Here is a 26,558-nt window from a genome sequence, read left to right on the forward strand (position 1 = left end):
ACGTTAGCTAACCTAGCTAGCTAATACGGCTAACATACCTAGTTAGACAGCGTTAGCTAACGGAGCACCGGGAGTCGGCCAACTAACGTTACCGTCTTTTCTCTGTCTTACCTCGACAAGAATAAATGTATGCATGAAAACGAAAGTCTTACCAAACGTTCTGCCAAAGGACAATAAAAAATATGAATAAAATAGATTAATATATCTAGATTTCAATCATAGGTTTTTGTTAGTCAACCGTCTCTCGTAGAATACTAAGTGAATTGGTGACGTGATATTCAACTCAGAGCTTTTGTACATTGCGGCACTTTGATGAGAGATCAAGGTGAAAGTGGTGGGCGGAGCGATTCTTTTCACAGTACTGCTTCCTTCGAGTTGATACCTCTGGTTGATACAAGTACATGTACCGAACCTTTTGAACATCGAACCTCTCGACCTTTGATATTTTTCTTTAAAAATGGCGTCAGTTTCTCCGTGACACTCCGTTATAGTACACTATAACGGAGTGTCACGGAGAAACTGACGTGACACTCCGCACGCCCCACAAAAACTTCTCTTCAATGCATTACCATTCATAATGTATAAGTTGATAAAGATAAAATATTCATTTTAATACATTGATTCTGCATCCTAATTGTATGTAGGTAGGCTATGTACGGCTCAATACGATGTTACAGAAATGAGACAGACCAATTCGTCCAAGGGTGACCATACTTTCTCAGTGAAGGGACACCTCAGCCTTTTGACAGTTCTATTATTAATGCAATACAGCATTCTAAACCAGTTTAAACAGCAACATTAATCTTTCACTTTTGAATTGTTGTTACATTCCCTCCCCTTTTCAATGTCCAATGTTACAATTGATGGCAACGTCGAATCACATTTCTACTTACTGTTGCTAGCTTTATTTATGGTTGCCAAGCATTTTCATCCGTATCTTTGTGAACGATTCCGTTTGTAGTAACTGCTGTTTTGAATACAATTCAGTAGTTAGCTAGCTAGCTAGCTAGCTAGCCGGGATAACAAGCATACTGTGAGACCATTCTGACCTAAAACTCAGAATTTTAATATTGACTAGGTGACAAGTGACGGCGAAACTATCAAAACTAACTGCCATTCAAACCCGGTTTCAACAGTGTCTTGGAAAAAAATGTCTGCACTAGAACAGTTAATTCGATCTCGTTCAGTGAGTGCAGGCTGCCTGTCCCGGCTCAAAGTCTGTTTCAACTCGACGTCCGAAAGGTCCGATAGTTTGACAGAACGGTTCATTCGGACATTCGCACTCGTTGGTTCATTCGGACATTCGCACTCGTTGGTTCATTCGGACATTCGAACTCGTTCAGTGGCTGTCGGCAGCGTTGCTAGGTGGGAAATATTAAACTATCGTACCGGAGGCTTAAAATTATCGGATTTTAAAGAAAATTACCGTACACTGCCAAAAAAGAGAAATCACAGGTGTAAATATGTGATTTCACAAAAATAGCGTATTTATTGTAAGCAACAACCTTGTTTGACACGCCTGCTCACATAGGCTACTTCAGCCAATGAGTGCAATACCAACAGCCACAAAGGGGAGAAAAACATTTGCGCACCACATAGGCTACGCTGCGTGGTGGAAGCAGGCAACTTCCTGGACCCTACTCAAATGAATGAGACTCACTAAAAAGCCTGGTCTACGGATAATGTCAAATAGCCTACAATTAAATTGCAATCGCTCAAACATGTAATCGTTATAATTGAGAGCTGTAACTTTACAATTCATCAGCATGGAAAAAACAGTTGTATATGTCATCGGTGTAGAATTATCACGTATGCTATGTCAATGTATTTAATATGCTGTATCAATATTTGTTTGTTCTTGTGAAAGCATGTCTCTTTTCAAAAACGTCCAAAAAGTCTCTCAGTGCATAACTGGCCCTACCTAGTCTGTGAGTTCAACTTTAACCTCAGTTCTTCCGACGACTTTCTCTTTGCCTCTCCCCTGCCTTCGCCTGACTCCTTGGCACTAATTTTGCTAGTTTTTTAACTCGTTCTTTACATGAATGAAAAAATAACATCGCTGGTAATTTGTAGGTAGCAGCAAGCTAGCTTACAGTTTACATCAGAAAGAACGAGCGGGAGAACAGCAGCCGCACAGTTGCTCGCTCCCGTGGGGGCACTGGGGGCACGCATGTCATGCATCAAGCATAATTTCACGATTGGCGGGAAAGACGCAACGTGTTTTTAAAATGACTTTGCCTCTAAATACAGATCTAGGATCAAATTTGTGAAAACTAGGCAAACCGAATCCTGAATCAGCAGCCAGGGGATTTGGTAAATTCATACACTTTTTTGGTGAAATGGCGAAATTATCGTAAATTTGGCCACTTGGCATTATTGATCGTACATCGCACAGAGGGTACAAATACGATAATTACCGTACACCTGGCAACGCTGGCTGTCGGTCTCGAGCATAGGATTCAACTTGCTCATTCATTGGTTCATTTGATCTCGCTCTCGCTCATTCATTGGTTGTTCCGCTTGTTATGCTTTGAGCGCTGCACGTACCGTGGCAGGCATGCAGCAGTTTTGAGTGGAAAACTGCAGGGAGAGTCCGAAGGTGATTACATTACATTACAGGCATTTAGCAGACGCTCTTATCCAGAGCGACTTAGACAACTTTAACATAGCATTTTACATTGTATCCATTTATACAGCTGGATATATACTGAAGCAATTCCGGTTAAGTACCTTGCTCAAGGGTACAACGGCAGTGTCCTTACACGGGAATCGAACCTGCGACCTTTCGGTTACAAGCGCAGTTCCTTACCCGCTGTGCCACACCGCGGTGATTCCGCGGTGTTCATTTTTAAGCAGCCGGTTACCCTATAAATTTAGATGTGTCCCATCCCTGTCTAAATGATTTAAGCCAATGTTGGGATGCATAATGCAACCCATACCCATGTCTGACATAAAGCCAAACATGGCCCCGTTTAGCCTTCGTCTGGTCCTTTCAAGGCCATATCCGCTAGGTGCGGTCTGGCCCTGCCAGTTCCAGTGAGGGAGGATGTCGGAAAACATCAATTTGGTATTGGGAAATAACAAATTGATTTCCTTGATATCTGCCTTCATACGTCGCAACAGAGTAATCATCGAATTTCCACCCAAACGCGTGGTAACAAATCAGTCATGGCGCCGACAGCAATACAAAACTATAAATGGTGCACATAGGCTACTTTATTTATAGATCTACTAAGCATAGGCCTATAGTTTATACAAACAATGCAAAATTATTGGCAAATGATCCATCACATGATTCTGCTCTCTAGTTGTGAATGGCCGACAGCATTTCACAAACAAAAGCTAATCAAGTTCTTGACAGTTGACGTAAAATTTGCGATAACCCAAGTGCATTTTGGGTGTAACCGGCATTTTTGAGGTATTCTACTGTGGTCAAGGCCGTCTGATGTAGTCAACTCGGAGCATGTAAAATAGCGCTGGCGGCTCATCCTTGGCTGGTGCGCTGGCGGCTCCTGCCAGATATTTTGTGGCGGCTCTGGTCGCTGTCTGGTTTTCCTGCCAGATATTTTAGTCGGCGCTGACGGGAGTTACAGACAGCTCCGTGAAAAATCCGAACCAGATGTTTCTGTGTAATCACATATGTTAAATTCATTTGACAGTTCCTATAATTTCCCATTATTTTAACAATGTAAAACGGTTCATAATTTATAAGAAATGTAGGCTACGCAGGAAAAGTTCTCCAATAATTTACATTATAGCTAGGACTACTGTAACGTTACCGTGTGCCATCAGGATATGAAATGCATTTAGGCTATTCAATAGAAACAGAATGACAACTGTGGATAATTGGCTGTGTTTTCAGTGGTCAACTACATGGTCGTCTTAGTTATTCAACTCCGACATCATCATCTTGTGATTGTCTACTGCTTAAAATGAAACATTGTAATTCTTGATTCCTACACTCCGTGTTCGACTCATCAGTCCCGCAACTGAATCAAATTTCTTAGGATTTTGGTTAGCCCATGATAGGAAATTCTTTATTAGGAATAACCCCTTGAGATGTACCATCTCGATTATCGAGTATTAATAATAAGTATTAATTATTTACGTCATTGGGTAATAAAGTTGTAAAACATAGGCCTAATTATAATTATAGAGGTGTTATTGTAATTATAGAGGTGTTATTGTGGACATGTACAGCTGATCCTACAATAAGAAGACAGGGCATTTTTGAACAAGTGAAAAGATGATATGGATCGAATATTTACAGGTAGATTATTCCAATCAGAGGGAGCTTTAAACATAAAGGCTCTCTTAGCTATTGACTTAGAGACTGCAGGAACAGAAAAAAAGCTGTATATGGTATCTCAATTGATAATTAGAGGAGGGAGGTACCATAAACTGTTTTAAATAGGGAGGGTAATTGAAGTGTATACATTTAAAAATAAACTGCAGCCAATGTCGCTGTCTTCTTATGATGGGAGAGGGCCAATTAAGAGTTTCATACATTGTACAATGATGAGTTGTGAGAGGACAGCCAAGAACAAATTTGCATAGTCTATTATAAACTATATTGAGAGGAACAAAATTAGTTTTGGATGCAGCCTGATATACAACATCAGCATAATCCAATGTTGATAAGATGAGTTGTAATGCAAGCTTCTTTCTAACAGTAAATGAAAAGCAGTTTCTGGATCGGTAGAGAACCCCAATACCGAAGTTCATTTTCTTCACAATACTATTAATATGGGATTTAAATGAGAGTTCAGAGTCAAGCCATAGTCCCAGGTATTTGGTGTGTTCAACTCTTTGCAGTGGCATGCCATCAAGACAGACAATAGCACATGAATAAGCTTTAGATTTGGATTTAATGCTTTGACGAGTACCAAAAATCATAGTGTGAGATTTAGTTTTATTGAGTAGTAGTTTATTAGCTGTGAGCCAGTGTTGTAAGGTATTAAAATCAGACTGTAAGGCGGATTCAATCTGTAATAAGTTAGTTTTAGATGTGTATATTACCGTATAGTCCGCATAAAGCTGAACACAACATTCAGAACAAATCGAAGGGATGTCATTAATAAAGATGGAAAAAAGAAGTGGACCAAGAGTTGAGCCTTACGGCACACCTCGTTGTTGTACTAATGTATCAGATTTGCTTCCTTGTATGACGACACATTGACTTCTGCTATGAAGATAGGAATTGAACCAAAGTAAAGCATTACGTGACAGACCGACAGAGTAACGTTTATCTAAGAGAAGGTAGTGGTCAACCAGATCAAAAGCCTTGGTCAAATCAATGAAAATTTAACCTGATAATTTACTATCATAAGATGCAGAGAAAATATCGTTTGTAAGTTTTAACAAAGCAGTAATTGTGGAATGATTTGACAGTTGATCATATATTAGTTTTTCAAATACTTTTCCAATAGCACAAAAGATTGAAATTGGTCTTTAGTTATTGAGTTCAAATACATTGCCCCCTTTGTGCAAGGGAGAGATACGTGAACATTTCCATATGGCAGGTATTTCACAATTAGATAAAGACATGTTAAAAAGATCACAAAGAGGGTACACGAGAATATGGGATGATAATTTGAGAAATTTGGTTTCAATGCCATCTAACCCAGGACCACTACTCACTTTTAGATCATTAATGACATCATGGACCTCGACAGGTGTTATTCTCCTGAAAGAGAAGGAGCTGTGACTAGACAGTACATTGTTAAAATCACCAATAGAAGGATCAGGCATTATGGAAGAACAGACCGAGGAGAAATGCTGATTAAATGCTTGAGCGACTGAACGTGGATCATGCAATATAATATTGTTAAATCTTATCTGATTAGGTAAAGTTTTATCAGATTTGGGTAATTTGGGTAGTTTAATTTTCCAAATACAGTACACAATTGCATGATCACTGAAGCAGTCGGACATAACCCCTGCTTTTAAAAATCTATTTGGGTGTGAAACCAGTATCCAGTCAAGCGGAGATTGACCTGTAGGTGTAACACGAGTGGGCTCACTAATTAACTGAGTTAGATTCAGATTTCCAAAAATGTTTTTTTTCTTTACTAGAATATTTAACAATCCAATTCTTATTGAAGTCACCAAATATAATAATTTCATTTCTGCAAGTAATAAAATTTACAGTAGAAATCATACAGTTAAAGGATTCAGCAGGTGCAGAGGGAGGTCTATAAATGTTTCCAATAGTTATATAGGCTATTTAGAGTTACCTTTACAAAAATACACCCAAAATGTAAAGGCTCAACACGAAGGATAATTAGCTCAGAGAACAGATTAGAGGACACATATGTGTCTACGCCACCACCCCTAGAGCCTCTGTCGACTCTATACAAGACATAGTTTGTAAGTTTAATTTCATTGTTAGATATTCTGTTAGTGAGCCAAGTTTCTGATAAAGTAATAACATTAGGTTTGTATTGTTCAACCCATACTCGAAGTAAATCAATTTTTGGTAGAAGGCTTCTGATATTCAAATGAATTATTTTCAGTCCTTTAACACCATCCAATTTGACACTTAAAGTTTAAAAGGATACTATCACTGACCAAACATAGCAAAACAAAGCAGATCCAGAGAAATAAGTTGTAAGGCATAAAAATACCAAATACATAATCAGTTACAGCTAAACACACAGACAGGACAAACAGACAAAACACACACACACAAAAACAAAAAAAAGAACCCAAGACCAGCCCATTGACCTTGACCCTTGGCCCCATAGGCCCAAGGATTTTGGTGAATAAGCAAAAACCACTTCCACTCTGAGCTTTTGTCTGTTTCAATGATGCGAAATATACATGTAGCTCAAAAAACTAGATTAGTAATTAATAAACAAAATGCTAGTGCCTTAGATAGGAAATTATAAAGGCTGCTGCGTAGGCTAAACTATAATAACAGAATTCATTAGAGAAGTTGTTGCAATACCTTGTTGGTTTAATTAAGAGGAAGAAAGAAAATAATAAAGAAAGAAAGAAAATCGTTCACCATTGGAGAAAGGTATAATCTACCCCAAGAAGACGGGGAAAAAAATATATATATTTCCTCATAGTACAGCCAGTACGACGTTTTACGACACTAAACTTCCGCTTTACGGTAGCCATATATACACAAAACACAAACCTATTCATGGCAAACCATGCCAGTGAACCGGCTGGATGTGAACATCACAGCAGTAGCAGCCAAAATAACAGAAAAGGAGTAATTGCATCACCATGATGGTGTTTCATTGAACTTGTTTAATGACAGGTATGACCTCCTTGTTTTAACTTACATGTTGCACAGTAAATTCTCTTTATTCTAAGGATGGAACGGAAATATTTTAAATTCACACATTTCATTATAAACAGCATGATACAACACATGCTTGGTAATAGGAAAAGTTGTCTGATAATGAAAATTAGGCTATAGGCTAGCTACTATAGCGTTATCGTGGTTGTGTGATCACAACACAAAATGGTCTTTATTTAATAAAACCAGCATGACAACTTTTTTTTTTTTTTTTCCAGTCATACATTATCTTTACAAATGGAAGCAACAGAGCATTTTCTCTTGACTGTTTTGGCAACGTTACTCCATATCATGGAGCCAGAGGTAGGCTACGTCACATGCATTATCGAATAGCCTACTATGCCTACATGGAAGTTTGGTGTATATATCTAAAGTCTGGCTAGCAAATAAATTGTCTACCACAACGTGTTATCTTAGTAGTCGTTCACGACTTCTGTGAGTAGTGTGGACGTACTGACTGCCTCATCATTCCGCGGGTGTTTTTCTGGAAGAACGTTTTGTAACCAATAAGCAATTAAATCAGGGGATAATTATGTTGCATGTTGAGAGAGCCAGATGGGACATTTACGAGGACACTGGGCTAATCCCTACTCTTTGCGATGAATGACAAAGAGAGACATATTGACCCCAACATTGTAAATTCAATATCATCCTCCTTAAATTACTATTTCTAAATATTTGGGATTAAAATTGCCGCTTTTTAAAACTGAAAAAACGTAAAAATAATAAAACGACTCTGTAAAGACATACATGAATATTTTGCCATTTTCTTTAATCCCCACCAGACAAACGTTGCTAGGTGGTTGCTATGGAGTTCTAGGCAGTTGCTACGGTGTTCCTAGGTGGTTGCAATAGGGTTCTAGGCGGTTGCTAGGGCATTACTAGTTGGTTGCTATGGAATTCCAGGCAGTTGCTAGGCTGTTCTAGCTTGTTGCTAGGTTTTTACTGAGTCCAATGACGCGATCCATAATTCTCTATGACAAACGGTTCAAAAGTTATTCTGCCACTTACATTCCACCATTCATTCTCTATGGGAAAAAACTCCCAAACGTTTTTTGCCCAAAAACAGTGGCATTTCTCAAAAACCGTGCACCAAAACTTGGGTGGAGTAGCAATCCAAAAAATGGGTGGAATAAATAATAAATTGTACCTAGACAATTCCTGCAGCTAGGGTGTTGCTATGGAGTTCTAGGAAGTTGCTACGAGTTGCTAGGTGGTTGCTATGGTGTTCTAGGCTATTGCTAAGGTGGTCTAGGTGGTTGCTAGGGTGTTGCTAGGTGGTTGCTATGGAGTTTGAGGTGGTTGCTACGGTGTTCTACGTGGTTACTAGGGTGTTGCTATGGAGTTCTAGGCAGTTGCTAGGTTGTTCTAGGTGGTTGCTAGGGTGTTGCTAGGTGGTTGCTATTGAGTTCTAGGCAGTTTCTAGGTGGGTGCTATCGAGTTCTAGGCTGTTGCTATGGTGTTCTAGGTGGTTGCTAGATGGTTGCTATGGAGTTCTGGGTGGTTGCTAGGGTGTTGCTCAGTGGTTGCTATGCAGTTCTAGGTGGTTGCTAGGTCTTTACCGAGTCCAATGACATGACCCATAATTCTCCATGACAAACGGTTCAAAAGTTATGAAATATCAAACATCGGCCAGTCAGGAAAGGGGGCGAGGCTGATCTACACCAATGGACAAAGGACTCTCTACAATGTCCAATGAGGCATTGCACAATTTGTGGGCAATTTTGCCCCGTACAGATGAATGCCGAATGTTCAAAGCCAGAGAGAGACCAGAGTACAGCAGCTATAAGACAGAGCATTGTGACATCACAAGGGTGAGAAGACAGCATTATGACATCACAAGGGTGAACATTCCACCATTCATTCTCTATGGGGGAAAAAAACTTTTTTTTTGCCCAAAAAATTTCTCAAAAACCGTGCACCGAAACTTTCCACAAAGTAATAACCCACCATTCCCAATGAAGCCGCTCGATTTGACATATTTCACGTGTAGGCTAAACGTCCCTATTAAGCCCACGTACCATATAAACCCACTTGCAACTACTGAGTCAAATAAAAAAAAAACGACATCATTTTTTGCTGTGTGTTGTTTTTTCAAATGAAGCTGCTTATGTAAATGACACTTTTTATTGTAAGTCAATCACATTTGTCGATATTGAGTTATCGAAGCACATGTGTGGCATGTGCCTGCTGATCCCAGAAGAAGTTGCAAAAAAACTTTGGTGATTTTGGTACCCTCAGAAAATAACATTTTTTGTATATTTGTACTCCTGTTTTTGGAAAGTACTCACTTATCAAAATTTAAGTGATTAGTGTTTTGAATGAGACATATGTTAGAATATTACCTGAATTAGAAATATTGTGCCTTTTGAAATCAAAATATGAGTTTTAGCACGCTAGCAAACAGACCACATGCTGCATCAATACAGTAGCTACATAGTATGGCTCATTGCAATGACGTAAAGCATGATAAGCATGTATAGTTTATATTTTTGTATGCAGTTTATATTATTATACTGTTAAATAGACAATAAATGTGTATGTTTATCTTTATTTTTTAATTAACATTTTTACCTGGTGGGCTTAAAGGGGACTCTAGCAAAAAAATCACACTGTCTGAGGTGGATGTAAATGAGTATAGCTAATTACTTCTCTACATGATCAATTTATACTTTTCATATTATGTTAGTGCACCATATATAGATTTATTTCATATAGTTGTTTTTTTAATGTCATGTGAGTAGAATAAAATATTCTGTCTTTAACCATAAATTCAGTGATGTTCCCTTTAAGCCCACCTGTTCCCATTAAGCCCACTTTACTGTGTTTCAATGGGGATTTTCTCCCTTTTGACCTTTGAACCATTTGCCTCCCTAATGTTGACCTCACCTGATGAATCAGCTCCATAATTCAGATAATTAATACCCATATTTAAATATCAGTGATATTGCATAGGTCAATTCCTTCTGGATAGGCCTGTGTTCTATCTTAACATTAGCAATAATTTTTTAATCTTTACTTTTCAGATGAGTTTTAGTTTAAGATGACTAAAACACGAAAGAACTACAGTTCATGCCCACGTATGATAGAAGCGCAAGTTTATCCTCTGCAAAGCAGGGCTGTAGGGACCTGGACCATTCTATTTGCGCAATCATGAGGTCATTGAAAATCTATAAAAACAAGATGAAAGCCATGAACGACTTGTTAGCGTAAGACAAAGACAACCACAACGTGGGCAAAAGATTGAAACAAACAAATAAAATAAAGCTTAGACCACCCTATAACCTATGTTATGTTACACTACTAAGATGGAGCATAGAGCATGGAGTAAATGATAGCCTTACTAAAACGATACAATCACCTCAAAGAGCATAGGCCTACGTTTAATCTAGGATAAAGTAGAAATTGCAGAAATGTTGACATCTTTATTGTTTATTTTGTTTAAGTTATAGGCTAATGATACATGAGCTTCAATATGTTATGACTGATGTCTCCTCATAATGAACTGTATGATTTAATGTTACTCAGCAATGAACTGAATGGTTTTAAAATGTGTTTTTACAATGTTTTCAAACTACTATCCTAAATGTGATTAACATTTGAAAAGTTAGTGTTTAATTGTAAATCCTGAAATTGACTCATTTACTATCCTTAGAACATTAGTATCGAACCTGGTCTTCAGAAATCTTCATAAAAACACCTGCACTTTCAACCAGCTGACTGGACCAGAAATTTTGGCCAATTTCAAATGCCAACAGCACACCATAGGATAGAGATTTTGAAGAGTAATTTCCAGTATAGTTTTGATTTTGTTCGTAAATAGTTTTTTGGCTACATTCCAAAGAAGACATGTTGTAAGTTTAGCTTTTTCTGTGTTGACAACACAGCAAAAAGGCTGGTCATGCCTATTTCAAATGCCATTTACAGGCCATAGGATAGGAGTGGAGACAAAATGAAAATAGCTATTGAGAGCTAAGAGATTACAGATTTGAATAGAACAAGTTTGTATTGTTAAGATTTTTTAAATATATATTTATTTATCAACAAATCATGAAGTGGGCTTATTTGGAACACCCACGGGCTTAAAGGGTACGTTAGGTACCCATTAAGCCCATGCCAGACTTTTGGCATATTTTGACAACTTAAACAATAAATACATTAGAAATTGGTATAAATGAATTATTGACACTTCAAATGAGAGATTAGACTTTCATTTTAACTAAAATGTTCTCACTTAAATTGGGGCAGTATATATTAAAAATGTCTGAAAAGCGGATTTGGTGGGCTTAATAGGGACGTTTACCCTATGTGGTGCGAAAACTCTGGGAGGAATAGCGGTCCAAAAAATGGGTGGAATAAATAATAAATAATAATAATATGTGCAATAATAATAGTGTGTTTGCCTAAGGCAACCACACTAACTAGACAATTCCTGCAGAAAGTGTGGTTGCCGCCAAGGCAAAGTCAACTTTGTTCTGAACAGAGCAAAGTTTCTGTAGTATAAGCAGAGACAGAGTATTGTGTAGCCTACATGCTATAATATCACAGCAATTAGTTGATTTGCGACACATATATTCAGAGCTAAATTATCCCTTCATCAAAACTTGAGATCTCAGTGTTTTACTCATAAATCATAAAGCTAGCTGGCATGTTCAGAAGGTCTTGGAAAAACCCTATGTCTATGTTGTACCCCTAAAAGAGGGGAGAAGGATCACAATTGCAACTTAAGCAGTGTTTCCTCATCAGTGGCTTTATCTGGAATTCTTTTCAACAATAAACATTTACATTTGCCAATAAATGAAAGTTCCACAGAACATGTAGGCTACACCATGTCACAATCTACCTTCCATTCAGCGTTCCTTTTTTTTTTTACAAGTGCATATAAGCAATGACTCAAATAATAACAACCATTATCTTTTAAATTATACTGTTACTGGTAGATAGCATCACTGTAGTTAAAATAATTCTCCACTATCAATTTCAATTTGGCACCCTTTTTTAAATTATTGCGTCATCTAACAGAGTCTGCAATTTTACATTCCATTTCAGTTTCATTCAAATATTTTAACGGCAGGTTATTACAGTGAAACAGCGTTAGTACCCAAAATGGAAAGAGATTGGGATGGCAGGTATGCCATCCCGCCAAGTTACGCCTTGGCGGGGGCATGCCCCATACCTATACAGCACCGAGAGTTTGGCACTTTTCAGGGTTCCCCACAGAAATAACCACAACAGCCACAGACACTCAGCCCTTAAAAACATTAAATTCTGTACATTCTGACCCCATTTCAACAGACAGAATTCATAAACAACTTCACATGTCCACACAATAAAGCCCCAAACTAAGGGGATTTTGCGTTTTCTCCTTCTTCTTCTTCTTCTCATTCTTATTTTTCCTGCCGCCTATCCCACTAACAACATGTCTCCCCATTGGACATTTCACTGACACCAGCCAAATCTGCACCTACACGACCCAATCAAAAACGCGCATACACACGCAAAATACCCATCCATTTTTACTCTGAAACATTTCCCGTTCAAACAGCTAGTCCGCCTGTGGCCTAGTGGGTAAGGTTACAGTCTTGGGAACATGGGGTCGTAGGTTCAAGCCCAGCTTGGAACACGTTTCATTAACTTGCTTCGACCCTCACTAATAATTGTCTACTACTTCTTAATTATTGCTTTTGCACCATATCTACCCGCCGTTCACCGTTCAGTTATTAACCGGCTACAATATTGCTAAGATATATGCATTATGACTTACCGTCTGTACGTTCAGTTATTTACCGGCTACAATATTGCTAAGCCATATGGATTCAACGGAAGCTCTTCTGTGCTTACTGGCTTGTGTTCTTCTTTAAAACCACGGCAGGTTCGCTAATGATATTTCACGCATTGCATAGCTATGGCATTAGCTAACGAAGTCACAGACTGGTAAACCTCACTCACTCACGGCCACCCATATGCATTTCATGACGCAAATGTATTCCTTTTATTTAAAAGTTACACCAGTTCACCACTGTGCCATTTCTACTAACTATATTTCTTCACTTGGCTACCGTACAAAACCTTAATATCAGCAAACGCCACGTTTCTACATTCATGTTACCTCGCCCTGTTCTCTATCTAGCCACATACAAACAATTACTACGTATGTACGTTCTGCAACTCCCCATTAAAACATTACATTTAAAATCATGATTCACTCATAAGTATAACTACTAGCACTGAACATGAGAAAAACACATTCGTGCAATAGATTACATTACATTACAGGCAAATAATGTGCGCAATGTTATTTAACCCTCCACTTCAACAACTAACGTTCAATACCGACTGTTATATATACCATTTGATAAGGAATATAAGCTCGCTCATGGTCACTCCATTTAGGGTAAACGTCCCTATTAAGTCCACCAAATCCGCTTTTCAGACATTTTTCATGTATACTGCCCCAATTTAAGTGAGAACATTTTAGTTATAATGAAAGTCTAATCTCTCATTTGAAGTGTCAATAATTCATTTATACCAATTTCTAATGTTTTTATTGTTTAATTTGTCAAAATATGTCAAAAGTCTGGCATGGGCTTAATGGGTACCTAACGTACCCTTTAAGCCCATGGGTGTTCCAAATAAGCCCACTTCATGATTTGTTGATAAATAAATATATATTAAAAAAATCTTAACAATACAAACTTGTTCTATTCAAATCTGTAATCTCTTAGCTCTCAATAGCTATTTTCATTTTGTCTCCACTCCTATCCTATGGCCTGTAAATTGCATTTGAAATAGGCATGACCAGCCTTTTTGCTGTGTTGTCAACACAGAAAAAGCTAAACTTACAACATGTCTTCTTTGGAATGTAGCCAAAAAACTATTTACGAACAAAATCAAAACTATAGTGGAAATTACTCTTCAATACTTCATCTTTCAATATGTGTTGTAATTTTGTCTGTATCTCTATCCTATGGTGTGCTGTTGGCATTTGAAATTGGCCAAAATTTCTGGTCCAGTCAGCTGGTTGAAAGTGCAGGTGTTTTTATGAAGATTTCTGAAGACCGACTGACTGAATGAAAAACAATTTCAAGTTCAATACTAATGTTCTAAGGATAGTAAATGAGTGAATTTCAGGATTTACAATTAAACAATAACTTTTCACATGTTAATCACATTTAGGATAGTAGTTTGAAAACATTGTAAAAACACATTTTAAAACCATTCAGTTCATTGTGGAGTAACATTAAAACATACAGTTCATTATCAGGAGACATCAGTCATAACATATTGAAGCTCATGTATCATTAGCCTATAACTTAAACAAAATAAACAAGAAAGATGTCAACATTTCTGCAAATTCTACTTTCTCCTATACTAAACGTAGGCCTATGCTCTGAGGTGATTGTATCGTTTTAGTAAGGCTATCATTTGCCTCATGCTCCATCTTAGTAGTGTAACATAACATGTTATACGGTGGTCTAAGCTTTATTTTATTTGTTTGCTTCAATCTTTAGCCCACGTTGTGGTTGTCTTTGTCTTACGCTAGCAAGTCGTTCATGGCTTTCATCTTATTTTTGTAGATTTCAGAGCTATTGATTGCATAAAATGAGTCCAGGTTCTCTACATAAGCCTGCTGCAGAGGCTGAACTATGTCTTGTTTACTAAAAGGGGGGTCAATGAACTTAGAGTGTTTTCTAGTGCTTTATCAATTCTTTAACAAAACTTACATTTGAAAAATGAAAGTTCAAAAAATGTAGGCTAAATGTTAAACTACTATTCAGCGCCTTCCAAGATTAAATGACCTATAATATCACCATTATCTTTAAATATGTATATTACTGGAATGCATCACTGTAGTTTAATTTCGTAATCAAAATTGGCACCTAAATATGGTCTCAACAAGTCTGAAAATCCCATTGATCACATATTAAGGGGTTTACATGGAAACAGGTGCTTAAAAGGAGAGATATCAGTGAATTTATTGGGTGATATAAAGACCGAAGTTTGATTTTCGGGTCACATGACATAAAAAACAACATCATTAAAAAATCTAAATTGTGCACTACATAACAGACAAATCATAAACTTACATGTCAGACAAGTAATTAGCTTTACTCATTTTACATTTCCGCCGTACCATCAACATGTCCCCATTGTTTCATGCTAGAAATCCCCTTTAAGCCCACATAAAAAGTTTTAAACCAAAATAATATACAACATAAACATACACATTTATTGTTAGTTTAACAGGGTAGTAATGAAACTATAACTTGCTACAAAAATATAACTATACATCTTATATGCTTTGAAATATCATCGTCAATGAACCATACATATGCTAGATAGCTGTAGTTGAGCAGTATTTGGTCTGTTGCTAAGCCATTGGATTCAAAACTCTCTTTATTTTGTTTCAAACAGGCAGTCAATGATATTTACATTCAAGTATATTCTAACAAGTCAAAATGTAAACACTAATCACTTAAATATTTCATGACAAATGTATTCCTTTTCCAAAAACACAGTTACCACGACATTCACTAATAATTTATTCTTCTAGGTACCAAAATTCACAAGGTTTTTGCACTTCTGTCTGGACCCATCAGCACATCCAACAATATTGCGTTCTGTATCCCTAAAACATTCATTAAAATTGATTGACTTACATAAAGTCTTTATACTAGTAACATGAGAACTCATTGCAAAGAACATTACAGGCAAAAAATGATGATGTAATGTTATTTAACTCTCACTCACAAGTTCAATGGACTTATATGGTACATTGATAGAATAAGCGTCTTCACCCTACTTCGCACTATACTCCGTGATCATGTCAACCTTCACCTACATGCCCATTCTGCTAAAAACATATTGTTTCAACTACGGAATTTCGTAATTTCATTTTAATTTCTCTCACACTGTTGTTATTCTCTCATATGCAAAGCCTGCTGGGACATATGCGTCTGCTCCTATTCTCCACTATCATGTTTTCCGGTTTTAGTTTAGCAAAACAGCGAAGAGGATTCCTACCTGCAGATAAGCCTATCAAAATGCCTTATAAACCTTACAAACACTAAAACTGCATCTCCACGAAATAACAGACAACGGAGCAGGACAGAAGGCTACACAAGTTGCGACCTAGGGAGTTATAATTCTACGGGTGTGTTGATTATTTTGTCAGTCAAGGCTCGTTGGATGGACGTCAAATCCGTGAGTACATACCATCTGCGTTCCTGATGCGTTTACGCTTACGCCACTGCATCCTTTCTCACAGCCACTGTTTCACATATATAGCAAACCGAAACTGCTGAACGGTACACGCTCATCAGGCTGTACGGATTCACACAACGATAGCCATAATCCACAACCGTTTCTTGCAGGGTCGCATTTCTCACTCTCATAATAAAACGCTTTGCAAAAAGAACTGATATCTCATAAAAAACACGTTTTCAACGTACAAAAATGCCAAGTTACTAAAAAGTATTGATATCAAAATGACGCCAAGTTACGATACTACAAACAATATAGGCTATCTTGCCTCACCGAAATGACATAAGATGTATCTCAAAGCAATGCTACCCAATATTTCCTCAGTTCTTTCAAGTCACTTGGCCCTGTGTATAAGCATGCACTACATGAACAGGCCAAACATGTGTGTGGATGGCTCTCTCACAGTCAAGATTGATTGAATAGGTGTGTGTATGTCCAATTTGTACTGGTATGTAGGCCTATGTATTTCGCTGCCCAGGCTTTCTGTTGCGTGAATGATAGTATGTTTATTGGTACAAGTGTGTTCGTGAATGTGAATGTAAGATGCTACCAGGGAAATGTCCCCATGCGGATAAAGAAGTTCTCTATGTATGTATGTACAATGTGTTTTACATGCAGTATTTATTGTACGTAGCAAATATACAATAACTTGCACATGTACTCAAATTCAGTTCAAAAGCAAGTATAAACATGTTTTCTGGAGAAATGTGCTTCCTGTCGTTGCTCAGCAGCAGTTCTGTACATTAATGAATTTATACATTAATTTCAATGTACAATGTTCAATGTGTTCCATGAGGCAATTCGAAATATTTGTCTCTTTGATCTGACAGAAAGTTTGCATGACATTGTGAAATGGTAAGATTAGAAAACACAGGGCCAAGTGACTTGAAAGAACTGAGGAAATATTGGGTAGCATTGCTTTGAGATAGCCTAGGCTACATCTTATGTCATTTCGGTGAGGCAAGATAGCCTATATTGTTTGTAGTATCGTAACTTGGCGTCATTTTGATATCAATACTTTTTAGTAACTTGGCATTTTTGTACGTTGAAAACGTGTTTTTTATGAGATGCCATTTACATGGACCGAGCTAGCTAGACAGCATGCACATTCCACGTGAACCTATTGGGACATTAAAATGGCTGCCGCGGCCTAGCAAGCTAGCATGTATAGCTACCGTGTGTTCTCCACAAATACACTCGGTAAAACGCGGCATTTAGTAATAAACTTCAAACAAAGGCACCAAATGAACACGTTATTACAGCAAATGGGCATTAACACCGAAAAACTGAAAAGGAATACCATTCGGAAAGTAGCTGCATTACAGAGACATCATGGACATTTCACGTGTGCCTACTGCGACCGTACATAAAATGGTTGTAGCGGCTAAATAAGCTAGCACATTTTCTCGATTTATACACTCGGTAACACTAGTAAAACTTCACCAACGTCAACTCCATTAGTGCTTTTTCATGGTAAGGAATGTCTAACGTTTATGTTTTCACTCCATTAACAGTGTATAATTAATATCATACCTGAAAAAGGGGAGAAGGATCACAATTACAACTTAAGCAGGGTTTCCTCATCAGTGGCTTTATCTAGAATGAGGAAAAAGACCACGATCCTCCTCTAGTGGATGGACGAAGGCGTAAGCAATCGATTCGAAATGAATTTTAGAAGGCTTTCTTATAGATTACCGACAAAACAATTAAATTGACATAAGTTACGTTTTTGGTTTTAACTTTTCTTAAACCAGCAATGAGTTTTAAGTAGTTTATCATGAATTCTTACAGTTTTCCCCAATTTTTATGAATTTCTGCCCAGATACTCTTGTATAAAAGAACGATCTCAACAGTTCGAAAGAATGCCCAAACCTTACTCAAAACGCAACACATATGTACAATATATATGTAAACGTATTTAAATGTTTACACAATGCTTTGTGACATTTCCATACCTGAAAAGGGGGGAAATCAATAAAGAAGCCTGGCTACGATGTACACTCTCTGGCAATGTTACCGAGAATGAAGCAACGTAGCGACAGTTCCCCCATCTGGCCGTCTGCAGGCATAACTAATCACTAAAGTGTCATGTCCAAAACTAAACAAGTCAACTATTGATGAATGGACTGTTTCAGTAGGTAAATAGTCTTTAGACGTTCTCTTTTAAACTTTTACAGGACTTTTTATCCCTTAAACGGGTAAGTACTATTTATAGATATTTCTATTTTAACTGTAATGTATTTTTTCATGAATTCCTTTTTAAATGTCCACCAATAAACTCAATGAATAAAATCTTTTTTTTTTAAAATGCATTTCTGTCTAATTGATGAACTCCACGAATTCCCTACAAACACACTACGTAATGACAACGTTACACTTCGGTCGTAATTTGGTAAGTCGCAACATTACCAACAGGTGACGTTGTGACAACATTGCTCTATGGTCGCAAAATAACCAGTCCTCATGGAGACTGTTCTGCAACGTTGCAGTAACGTTATAGAATTACGTAAATACAATGTAATTTAATAACGTAACAATTACGTTATATCACAGTCCTCATCCTCACTTAATTTGAAACATTACTGGTAGGTTGTCAGAACATTTGTAAATGACGTATTGGCTTACAGTAAAATATCTATCTGTCTATCTGTCTGTGCGTTTACGCTTGGACCGTTAACACGTTATATCCAATGTAGGGTTTATTATTTATTTATTTATTTATTTAAATATAGGATATGATGGATATGCAGGTATAGGGTTCTAGGGTGGGTGACATGGATAGGGATTTTATAGTAGGACTCGGTGGAAAGCATGGAGGATAAAAAATAGCTTAGGGTGAAGGGATTTTTGAGTGTAAATCTATTGTCTGATACACACTCCGGAGCAGAAGGTGGCGGTAATTCACCAAAAAGCTGTGTACCACCCGCTGTAAAACAAGAAGAAGACGGTATATCCAATCACGTGCGCTTGGAAGAAGGTCGTTGTGATTTCAAATTCTCCGTGGGAAAATCTGGGTTTAACGGCGTTCAAGAGCAGGTAAGCGTTTCATTATGCCTTCATATTTTTAACTGAATGTATTAATGCAACAATACTGGATGCCAACCGCCGTAAAAGTTAACAATAAGAACTGAATGCACTGGAGACCTTTTCAGTTAGTAGTATTTTCAATGTAATGATGGAGTCCTACTTTCAACATGCATGTTTGCAGTTCTAGCTTAATGTTGCTAATGCTTTAAGTTAGTAGGTGAAATGGCATCTGTTCAGACCTGGTGTCTGTTTGGGACTAATTTGAGTTAGTGTTCTGTTAGATATCATATTTGCTACTTTGAGTATTTAACGCTAATAGCCCAGTGCAAATGTAATGTAAGACCAGTTCTGCCCTACAAAGGCAAAAGACCTTAACTCACCAGAGTGTAGAACTGAGAAAAATGACTTTAAAGTTGTTTTGTTGTCCTGCCAAATGAACTGTGGGCAGAATATTGGAAATGTGGCAATTCTTTGTTTTTTTTAATGAAGTTATTTATCTACATAAAAATCTTGAGCTCAAACTTGACCTTTGACCCTTTTTCGGAAGTTAATGTACTCTGCCTTTGCATTGTCTGCAAAATAATAAGGGGTCATACAAGGCAAAAGCCATTAACTTCCATTTGATCGCTCACTTGGTTGCTGATCACTATATGTGACGGGTGCTGGAGAAAAGGTCCGCAAGTCGTAAATCTTGAAATCGAGGCAAAAAAGGTTTTTTAATTTTTTTTTTTACTGTTTTCCTTTTTTTCATATTACGAAAGTTAAAGTGTTGAAGAAGTCACTCAATAGAATGAACAACATTTTTAGGGTCACTAAATACTTATAATTTGTCAGCAAAGTCGGCTTGTTTTAGTGATTCTTACAGCCGGGTTTTGGAGGCGTGATGGGGGTGCAGTTTAATTAGCATGTTTGATTTCGTTGGCTATTGTCACTTTGTTTCGGTCAAGCCACCGCCCATAAATAAAGCCGTGTGGTAGTAGCCTATGTTTGTTTACTGTGTGAGGTTGCTAAAATGGCGGACGCTCAATCAGTAGGTGAGAGTATAAGCTTTCTAACGATGTATAACATGTCTAATTTTGCTTTTTGAATAGCGTTTTATAGGTTAGCGTAACCGAACATTTTCTTACCATGGCATTCGCTCTAAATGGTAGCATTAAAAGACGTTGCACCTAACGAAACGTCAACGATTTTTCGTAATTCCTTGGAAAATACCATTATTATTGAGGACTTCTGGGCATAGCTAAGCCATATGTTTGCTGATAGACCTATCTGACATCGTTTTCTGGAGCAAAACATAAGCGGATATAACTGTCATTGATTTACTGTCTCTGTCTCCATCTACTGAACATAGATAATATTTCATCATTGCCATGCAAGTATTACTGCTCAAAATATTTCGGTTATTACGTTATTTTAGAAATTGAGTGTCTTTAAATAGGTTAGTGGTATTATGTAATGTGGATATTTCACACTGTAATGTAAGCGTTAGTTAGTAGTATAATGGTTTTTGTGACGCATACAACAGTGATGAGGAGAGTGTTGAAACATTGCCAAAACGTGGTGGACGGCTGAAAAATGTTTTTGTATCGTCCCATTCCCATACAAGAAAACATAGGAGTGTACAGAGTATAGAAATAGGCTACATACAAGAGTTAATTATTACACATTTAGGTACTGTGCAGCATTGTGTGACTATATGTTTGCATTATGTTTAAATTATATCTATGTTTCATCTTAAACCTTCATAAGGGGCTCATATGCTTTACAATGGACAAAAAGCATTATATTCCTTTTTGGAGAGATTTTGGATTTGTTTCTGGACCCTTAGCTATTTTAGACCAGTGTTAATAATTTAGACATTGTGGGTAGATTTGGAGATGCTGGGTACACTGCTTAGTTTTTGCTTCATTATGAAATCAGTATATGATAATTTTATGTAGATGTTATCATTATTAAGTGATCATGGCACAATTAGGCTAAATATAATGTAAATGAGAATTAATTAATGTGTATTTGAAGGTCACGAAGGTGCATTACCAACTCACACATCATTAGGACCGATTTTATAACCCCATTGTTGTGTTGAATTGAAACAAAACAAAACAATTTCTCTTCCTATTCCTTAAATTGCAAGTTGCAACTGATTTTGCAATGCCAATAATAGGTAACAATGCCCTAGGTTAAATATCAGTAAATGTTTTCAGATTTGTACAGGGGATAAAATTTGTTGTTGATGATGTCGTGTGTAAGTTTTCTAATAGTGAATAAAAGTCACACTGTATAAATAAATTCACTTGGATAGAAAGTAAAATGTATATTATTTAATGCAAAATGCAGATGGGATACAAAATGACAATTCATGTTATCTCCGTAAATTTCTTTCTCATAAATTAGATACAAGATGAAATAAGGAATTTGTATTCAATTATTTCTAAGTTAACAATTAATCTTATCCATACAGTTCTCTCCTACTGTATTCTTTCTTGAGAATTTTTTTGTTCTTCCTCTCATTACTCTTCATCGGTGTTGCTCACAGGCCGGGAGCTCCAGAATAGCCTCCTGGTGGGTGGTATGAGGGGACCCAGCTTCTTGAGGATATCTCTCTTCTTGGCCTCCTCTATGCCCTTGTCCTGTGGCCTCAAGGTGGTGGGTATCTTTAGCTGAAACTTATTCTGCAGGAAATCCAGCTCTATGAAGTCCTCCTCCTCATGGGACATCTTCACAAACATGCTCCTTGAACCACGTCGCAACTGGACAACTTTAAGGTCTGCCAGTTTGGGTATCTTCTTCCCTTTGACTGCAGAATGGCCATCCGTCCAGTCCCTGATGCCTTCATTTCTGAGCTCCATCACCTCAACTTTATTGGAATTGGAGTTTGCCACCACAGAGAGAAAGTCTTCAAAATCATAAACCATCCCTCCTGGTCTGCTCCTCATCTCCTGCTCCACGCCATGATGGAAACTGTCCGCACTCATAAATGTGTGCCCTGGCTCGAAGAACTTAAGGGTGATGTCTTCAGTCGAGATGGTGTTGGAGTTGATTAAGGACACAAGCGAAGAGAAAAGGCACCAGTTTTTGTTCTGAGCGCTACAATTGTCTACCCAGTAGACAACGTGCTTGATGTCCCGCTCCTTCTCCAATGCCGCTGCATAAGCCGATGTTATCTCCGTAGCACTCCTCCCTGCAATCCCCTCGTGCCAGACAACAGAGATGGTCTTCTTTTTGTTGGTCTTTTTTCCAACTGACGCGAAAGTTGCATGATATGCAATGATCCGTCTTATGAACAAAGCTGACTTGACACCAGGCATTCGTGGGAGCATGATCACCTTCTGCAGGTCTACACTTCTGGTCGATGTTCAGGCCAGTCCCTTTCCGCATCTGACCTGTAGTGTAGCCTGCTCTCTGCTGCTGAATTCTTATGTTTTTGCCAGCCTCCCCCTGGTGGTCAGCCTTCATGTGCTGTTCTTGCAGCAGACAGCTCTCACACTCCTCCTCTCCAAGCTTAGTAAAGCAAATGTTCTTAGACTTTACAGCCTTTCGATAAGACTCAAAGGAGCAGTTGTTGCCTTTTTCTATATAGTCAGCATACATAAGTTTGATGCTAATGTCGCTGGGGAGGTAGCGGCGGCATGGGGCATGCTCCCTCCGGTAGTGGCTGACAGTCGGGTGGAAGGACTCAATGTGATCATGCAATGGCTTCAGGTCCAGCTTGTTGGCTGGTGCATGTCTCCCTCTCTGATCTTTCGGTGGAGCAAGAGGAGTTGTAATTTCTTTGCCCATCACTGAGAGGACCAGGCTGTCATTGGTCGGGTGGTACCCTAAAGTTGAAAGGAAGAAATGTTTGCACACCTGCTGTGGGACCTGGCCTTCATCTTTCAGCATGTAGATGAAAGACCTGCCCCGCTGACTTGGTTTTCCATCACCACAGACTTTCGCGGTCGGTACCTGGCTCACAGTGTGAAACATGAAGGAACGTTTCTCAGGGTATGGCATGTCCCAGTACTTGCCCCAGATTTCTCTCCGTCTGTCCTCTGAAAATTTCTCAGAGCATTTTCTCCTGCATTTGGGGCCACATGGTTCTCTTATTGGTGGTTTATGAGTGGGCTCTGGAGGAGGAGCAAGAGTGGGGTCTGGTACTGTGGCTTGAGCAAGGGCGGGCTCTGGTGCAGTAAGTGGAGCAAGGGCGGGCTCTAGTGCAGTCAGTGGTGGAAGGGTGAGGTCTTCTGGGGCTGGAGCAAGGGTGGAGTCTGGTGTGCCCGGAAGAATGGTGGGGTCTGGTACTGTGGCTTGAGCAAGGGCGGGCTCTGGTGCAGTAAGTGGAGCAAGGGCGGGCTCTAGTGCAGTTAGTGGAAGGGTGGGCTCTTCAGGGACTGGAGCAAGGGTGGAGTCAGGTGTGCTGGTGAAGAGCAGATAATCTGTTCCATAAAACAGCTCATCATCAGGAAAACTGATATCATCCAGACAATTGTCCAGAATTGTCCACTCTTTCTCTTCTAGTTCTTCTGCAGGGGGAATTTTGGCTGCATTTGGCTGCATTTTGCAAGGAATATCCCCACAAGAAACTGAAATGAATAAAGCAAATAATCATTACAGACATGCATAGGAAATTAATATTGTATAGGCCTTTGTAACATACAGGTAGGTGACTGTCACCCATCTGTGTTTTTTTGTAAATACATATATAGAATAATGTAGTGTAGGCTAATAGATAGCTATTCACATGAATTAACCTGCACCCCCTGTTCTTAATCTTATTATTGCTGCTCCCATTTTCATGTTAATTTATTCATATACTTTGTTTTAATGTGTCCCTTAAACTGTCGTCTACATCTTGTATTATTTTATTTCTTTTTATGTGAGTAAAGCACTTTGTAACTTTGTTTTTGAATAGTGCTATACAAATAAAGTTTATTATTATTATTATTGTTGTTGTTGTTGTTGTTGTCTACACTGTTTTGTGACTTTCAATTCATATGCAACTTTTAGATTATGGCTCAGTTTTTTGATGCGCATTACAATTAATCATGATTAATCATTATTATTAAATAATAATGATTTGTGAATCATATGTTGCTATCGCGTGGTAGCAACATTTGATTCACAAATCATTATTATTTGTTAAGATTGACATTGATGAATGTCGGTCCCTGGAGGACGTCCATTCGCAATACAAAGCATGCGTGCGCTTAACGTGGTATAACGAATTGAAAACGCTGTTATCTTCTGCACGGCCGTCTATTCCACAAATGACACGGAAGTTAGGGCTATGTAGGTTACTCTATTTATCTGACTCGATAGCCATTTCAAAGTCAGGGCCATAAACATGAAACGAATCGACCTAACATTGCTGCCGTTAAATGTGTCAATGTTACATTTTTGTTTGCATTTGTTATTGTGTTGGTGTTACAAGTTCATACGTTGTGTGATGTTATAGGCTACTATGTTGAAATAAATTAACAAAATGTTCAGTCTCCGTGCTGGTTGTTCCGACACATTAAGAAATATTTCCGCTTTTGCCGTTAGCATTGTCGTTAACAGGCGGCTCGCTTTCGTGCGTGCTTATAAAATGAATGTTTTAAAGGCTCATTATTCCGTTTTTTATATTGTTTTATTTCTCTGTAATGTAGCACAGTGTTAACAATGTTACTTATAACATTCTTTCTCAGCCCTGGAACTCAAACCATTTTCTGATGCCTCAAAAATCGATTTTCCTAGTCGACTAGGAAAATCTTTGGTCGGGGGCAGCCCTATATGACTGTAAATGGAGTAACGTGATTGGATTTATTGTTTTTCTGACATGACAAATGCAGACACAGATGACATCGATCAAACAAAATAGTTTTGCATGTGGGAGGATAACGTTTTGCAACCAATTTATTGAGTGCAATGTTTACTAACGCAACGAATAGTAAAGGATACAAGACTCGGATTGAATTGGATGAATGCCACAGTAGGATACTCAAGAACGACTCATGTTATGAATTTAACGTGTTGAACGCCAGCGAGTAATGTTCAAAACTCATGTTGTGGATTTAACTTCTCAGAGGATGTTGTTTGCAATGGATTTTTATCAGGTTACAAGAAAAGGTAGGCTATCTATTTAATTGTGAATCGTTACTGCTGAGCTTGTGTGTGTGTGATTAGGCTACTTAGGGGGTGTGTTGTGTGTCTATGCGAGCCCTAACCCACTGGCGCTGTTGGCTTGGCTGTCAGTGTCGGGCTGGCACTGACTAGCCTGCATGACACGAAAAAAGCATGACTTGCGTATGATTGACGATTACTTATAGGCTAGCTGGCAAGCCATCTAGTTATTGTTTGTTTCCAATGCTTTGTTTGCATTCTGATCGCATATGGGAGGAGTTTGGTTTTGTCAAGTAGTTAGCTAAGCTAGCTAACGGTAGCTGCGCTAGCTAGCTAACACGTAATTTCAGTAGATTGCCTATCTATATTTCTTGTAGCCTAATCTTTCTTACCTTGATCTTGGTGTCTGCGTTTCAGAGCCATCTCCACCAACATTTTCCCTCGAGAGTAATGGGTCATTCTTAAAAAGCTAGATGTAAAGTTAGTAACAACCACTGCAACACTAGATTTTCTTTACAGTTTATTCAAGCTGTGTGTCAGAAATGCTTCGATGACAGATATACATAGGCATAACACCGTAACTCCAGCGCGAAACAGTAACTTCACTGTGATGCGCAGCAAAACAAAGGCAGAGTACCTTAACTCAATTTGAGCGTTCCGGAGTGCAGCGAAACAAAGACAAAGAACCGTAACTGATGTTACGGGATTCTGCCTTGGTTTCTCTAGGGCTTTTGAAAGTTACGGCAAAGACAACCCACTATTTTCTTCAAAAAAACAACAAAATTGACTCAAGATATTTGTCCACACGATAAAGCAGATCTTTAATGTTCCAAAAATGACTAACTCATTTTCGACAAAATTGAAGTTACGGCCT

General features: G+C 38.2%; 2 long non-coding RNA genes across 5 annotated transcripts in view; one reads left to right on the forward strand and one right to left on the reverse strand.

The window, feature by feature from the left end:
• The window catches only part of LOC135263705 (uncharacterized), a 42,002-nt gene extending 23,785 nt beyond the window's left edge, over positions 1–18,217 (reverse strand). For 2 of the 4 annotated variants that reach the window (XR_010332518.1, XR_010332515.1), the window contains exon 1: positions 18,110–18,217. This is a non-coding gene — a long non-coding RNA (uncharacterized LOC135263705). Of the gene's footprint in view, positions 1–893; positions 1,283–5,640; positions 5,687–18,109 lie in introns of those variants that run through there. The other 2 variants (XR_010332516.1, XR_010332517.1) reach the window with 2 other exon arrangements.
• A 1,127-nt stretch (positions 18,218–19,344) lies between these two features.
• LOC135263702 (uncharacterized) overlaps positions 19,345–26,558 on the forward strand; it is a 36,897-nt gene continuing 29,683 nt past the window's right edge. Inside the window, exon 1 of the long non-coding RNA XR_010332514.1 lies at positions 19,345–19,612. This is a non-coding gene — a long non-coding RNA (uncharacterized LOC135263702). The remainder of the gene's footprint in view (positions 19,613–26,558) is intronic.

The sequence above is a fragment of the Anguilla rostrata genome, chromosome 9, assembly GCF_018555375.3.
Source record: "Anguilla rostrata isolate EN2019 chromosome 9, ASM1855537v3, whole genome shotgun sequence".
NCBI lineage: Eukaryota > Metazoa > Chordata > Actinopteri > Anguilliformes > Anguillidae > Anguilla > Anguilla rostrata.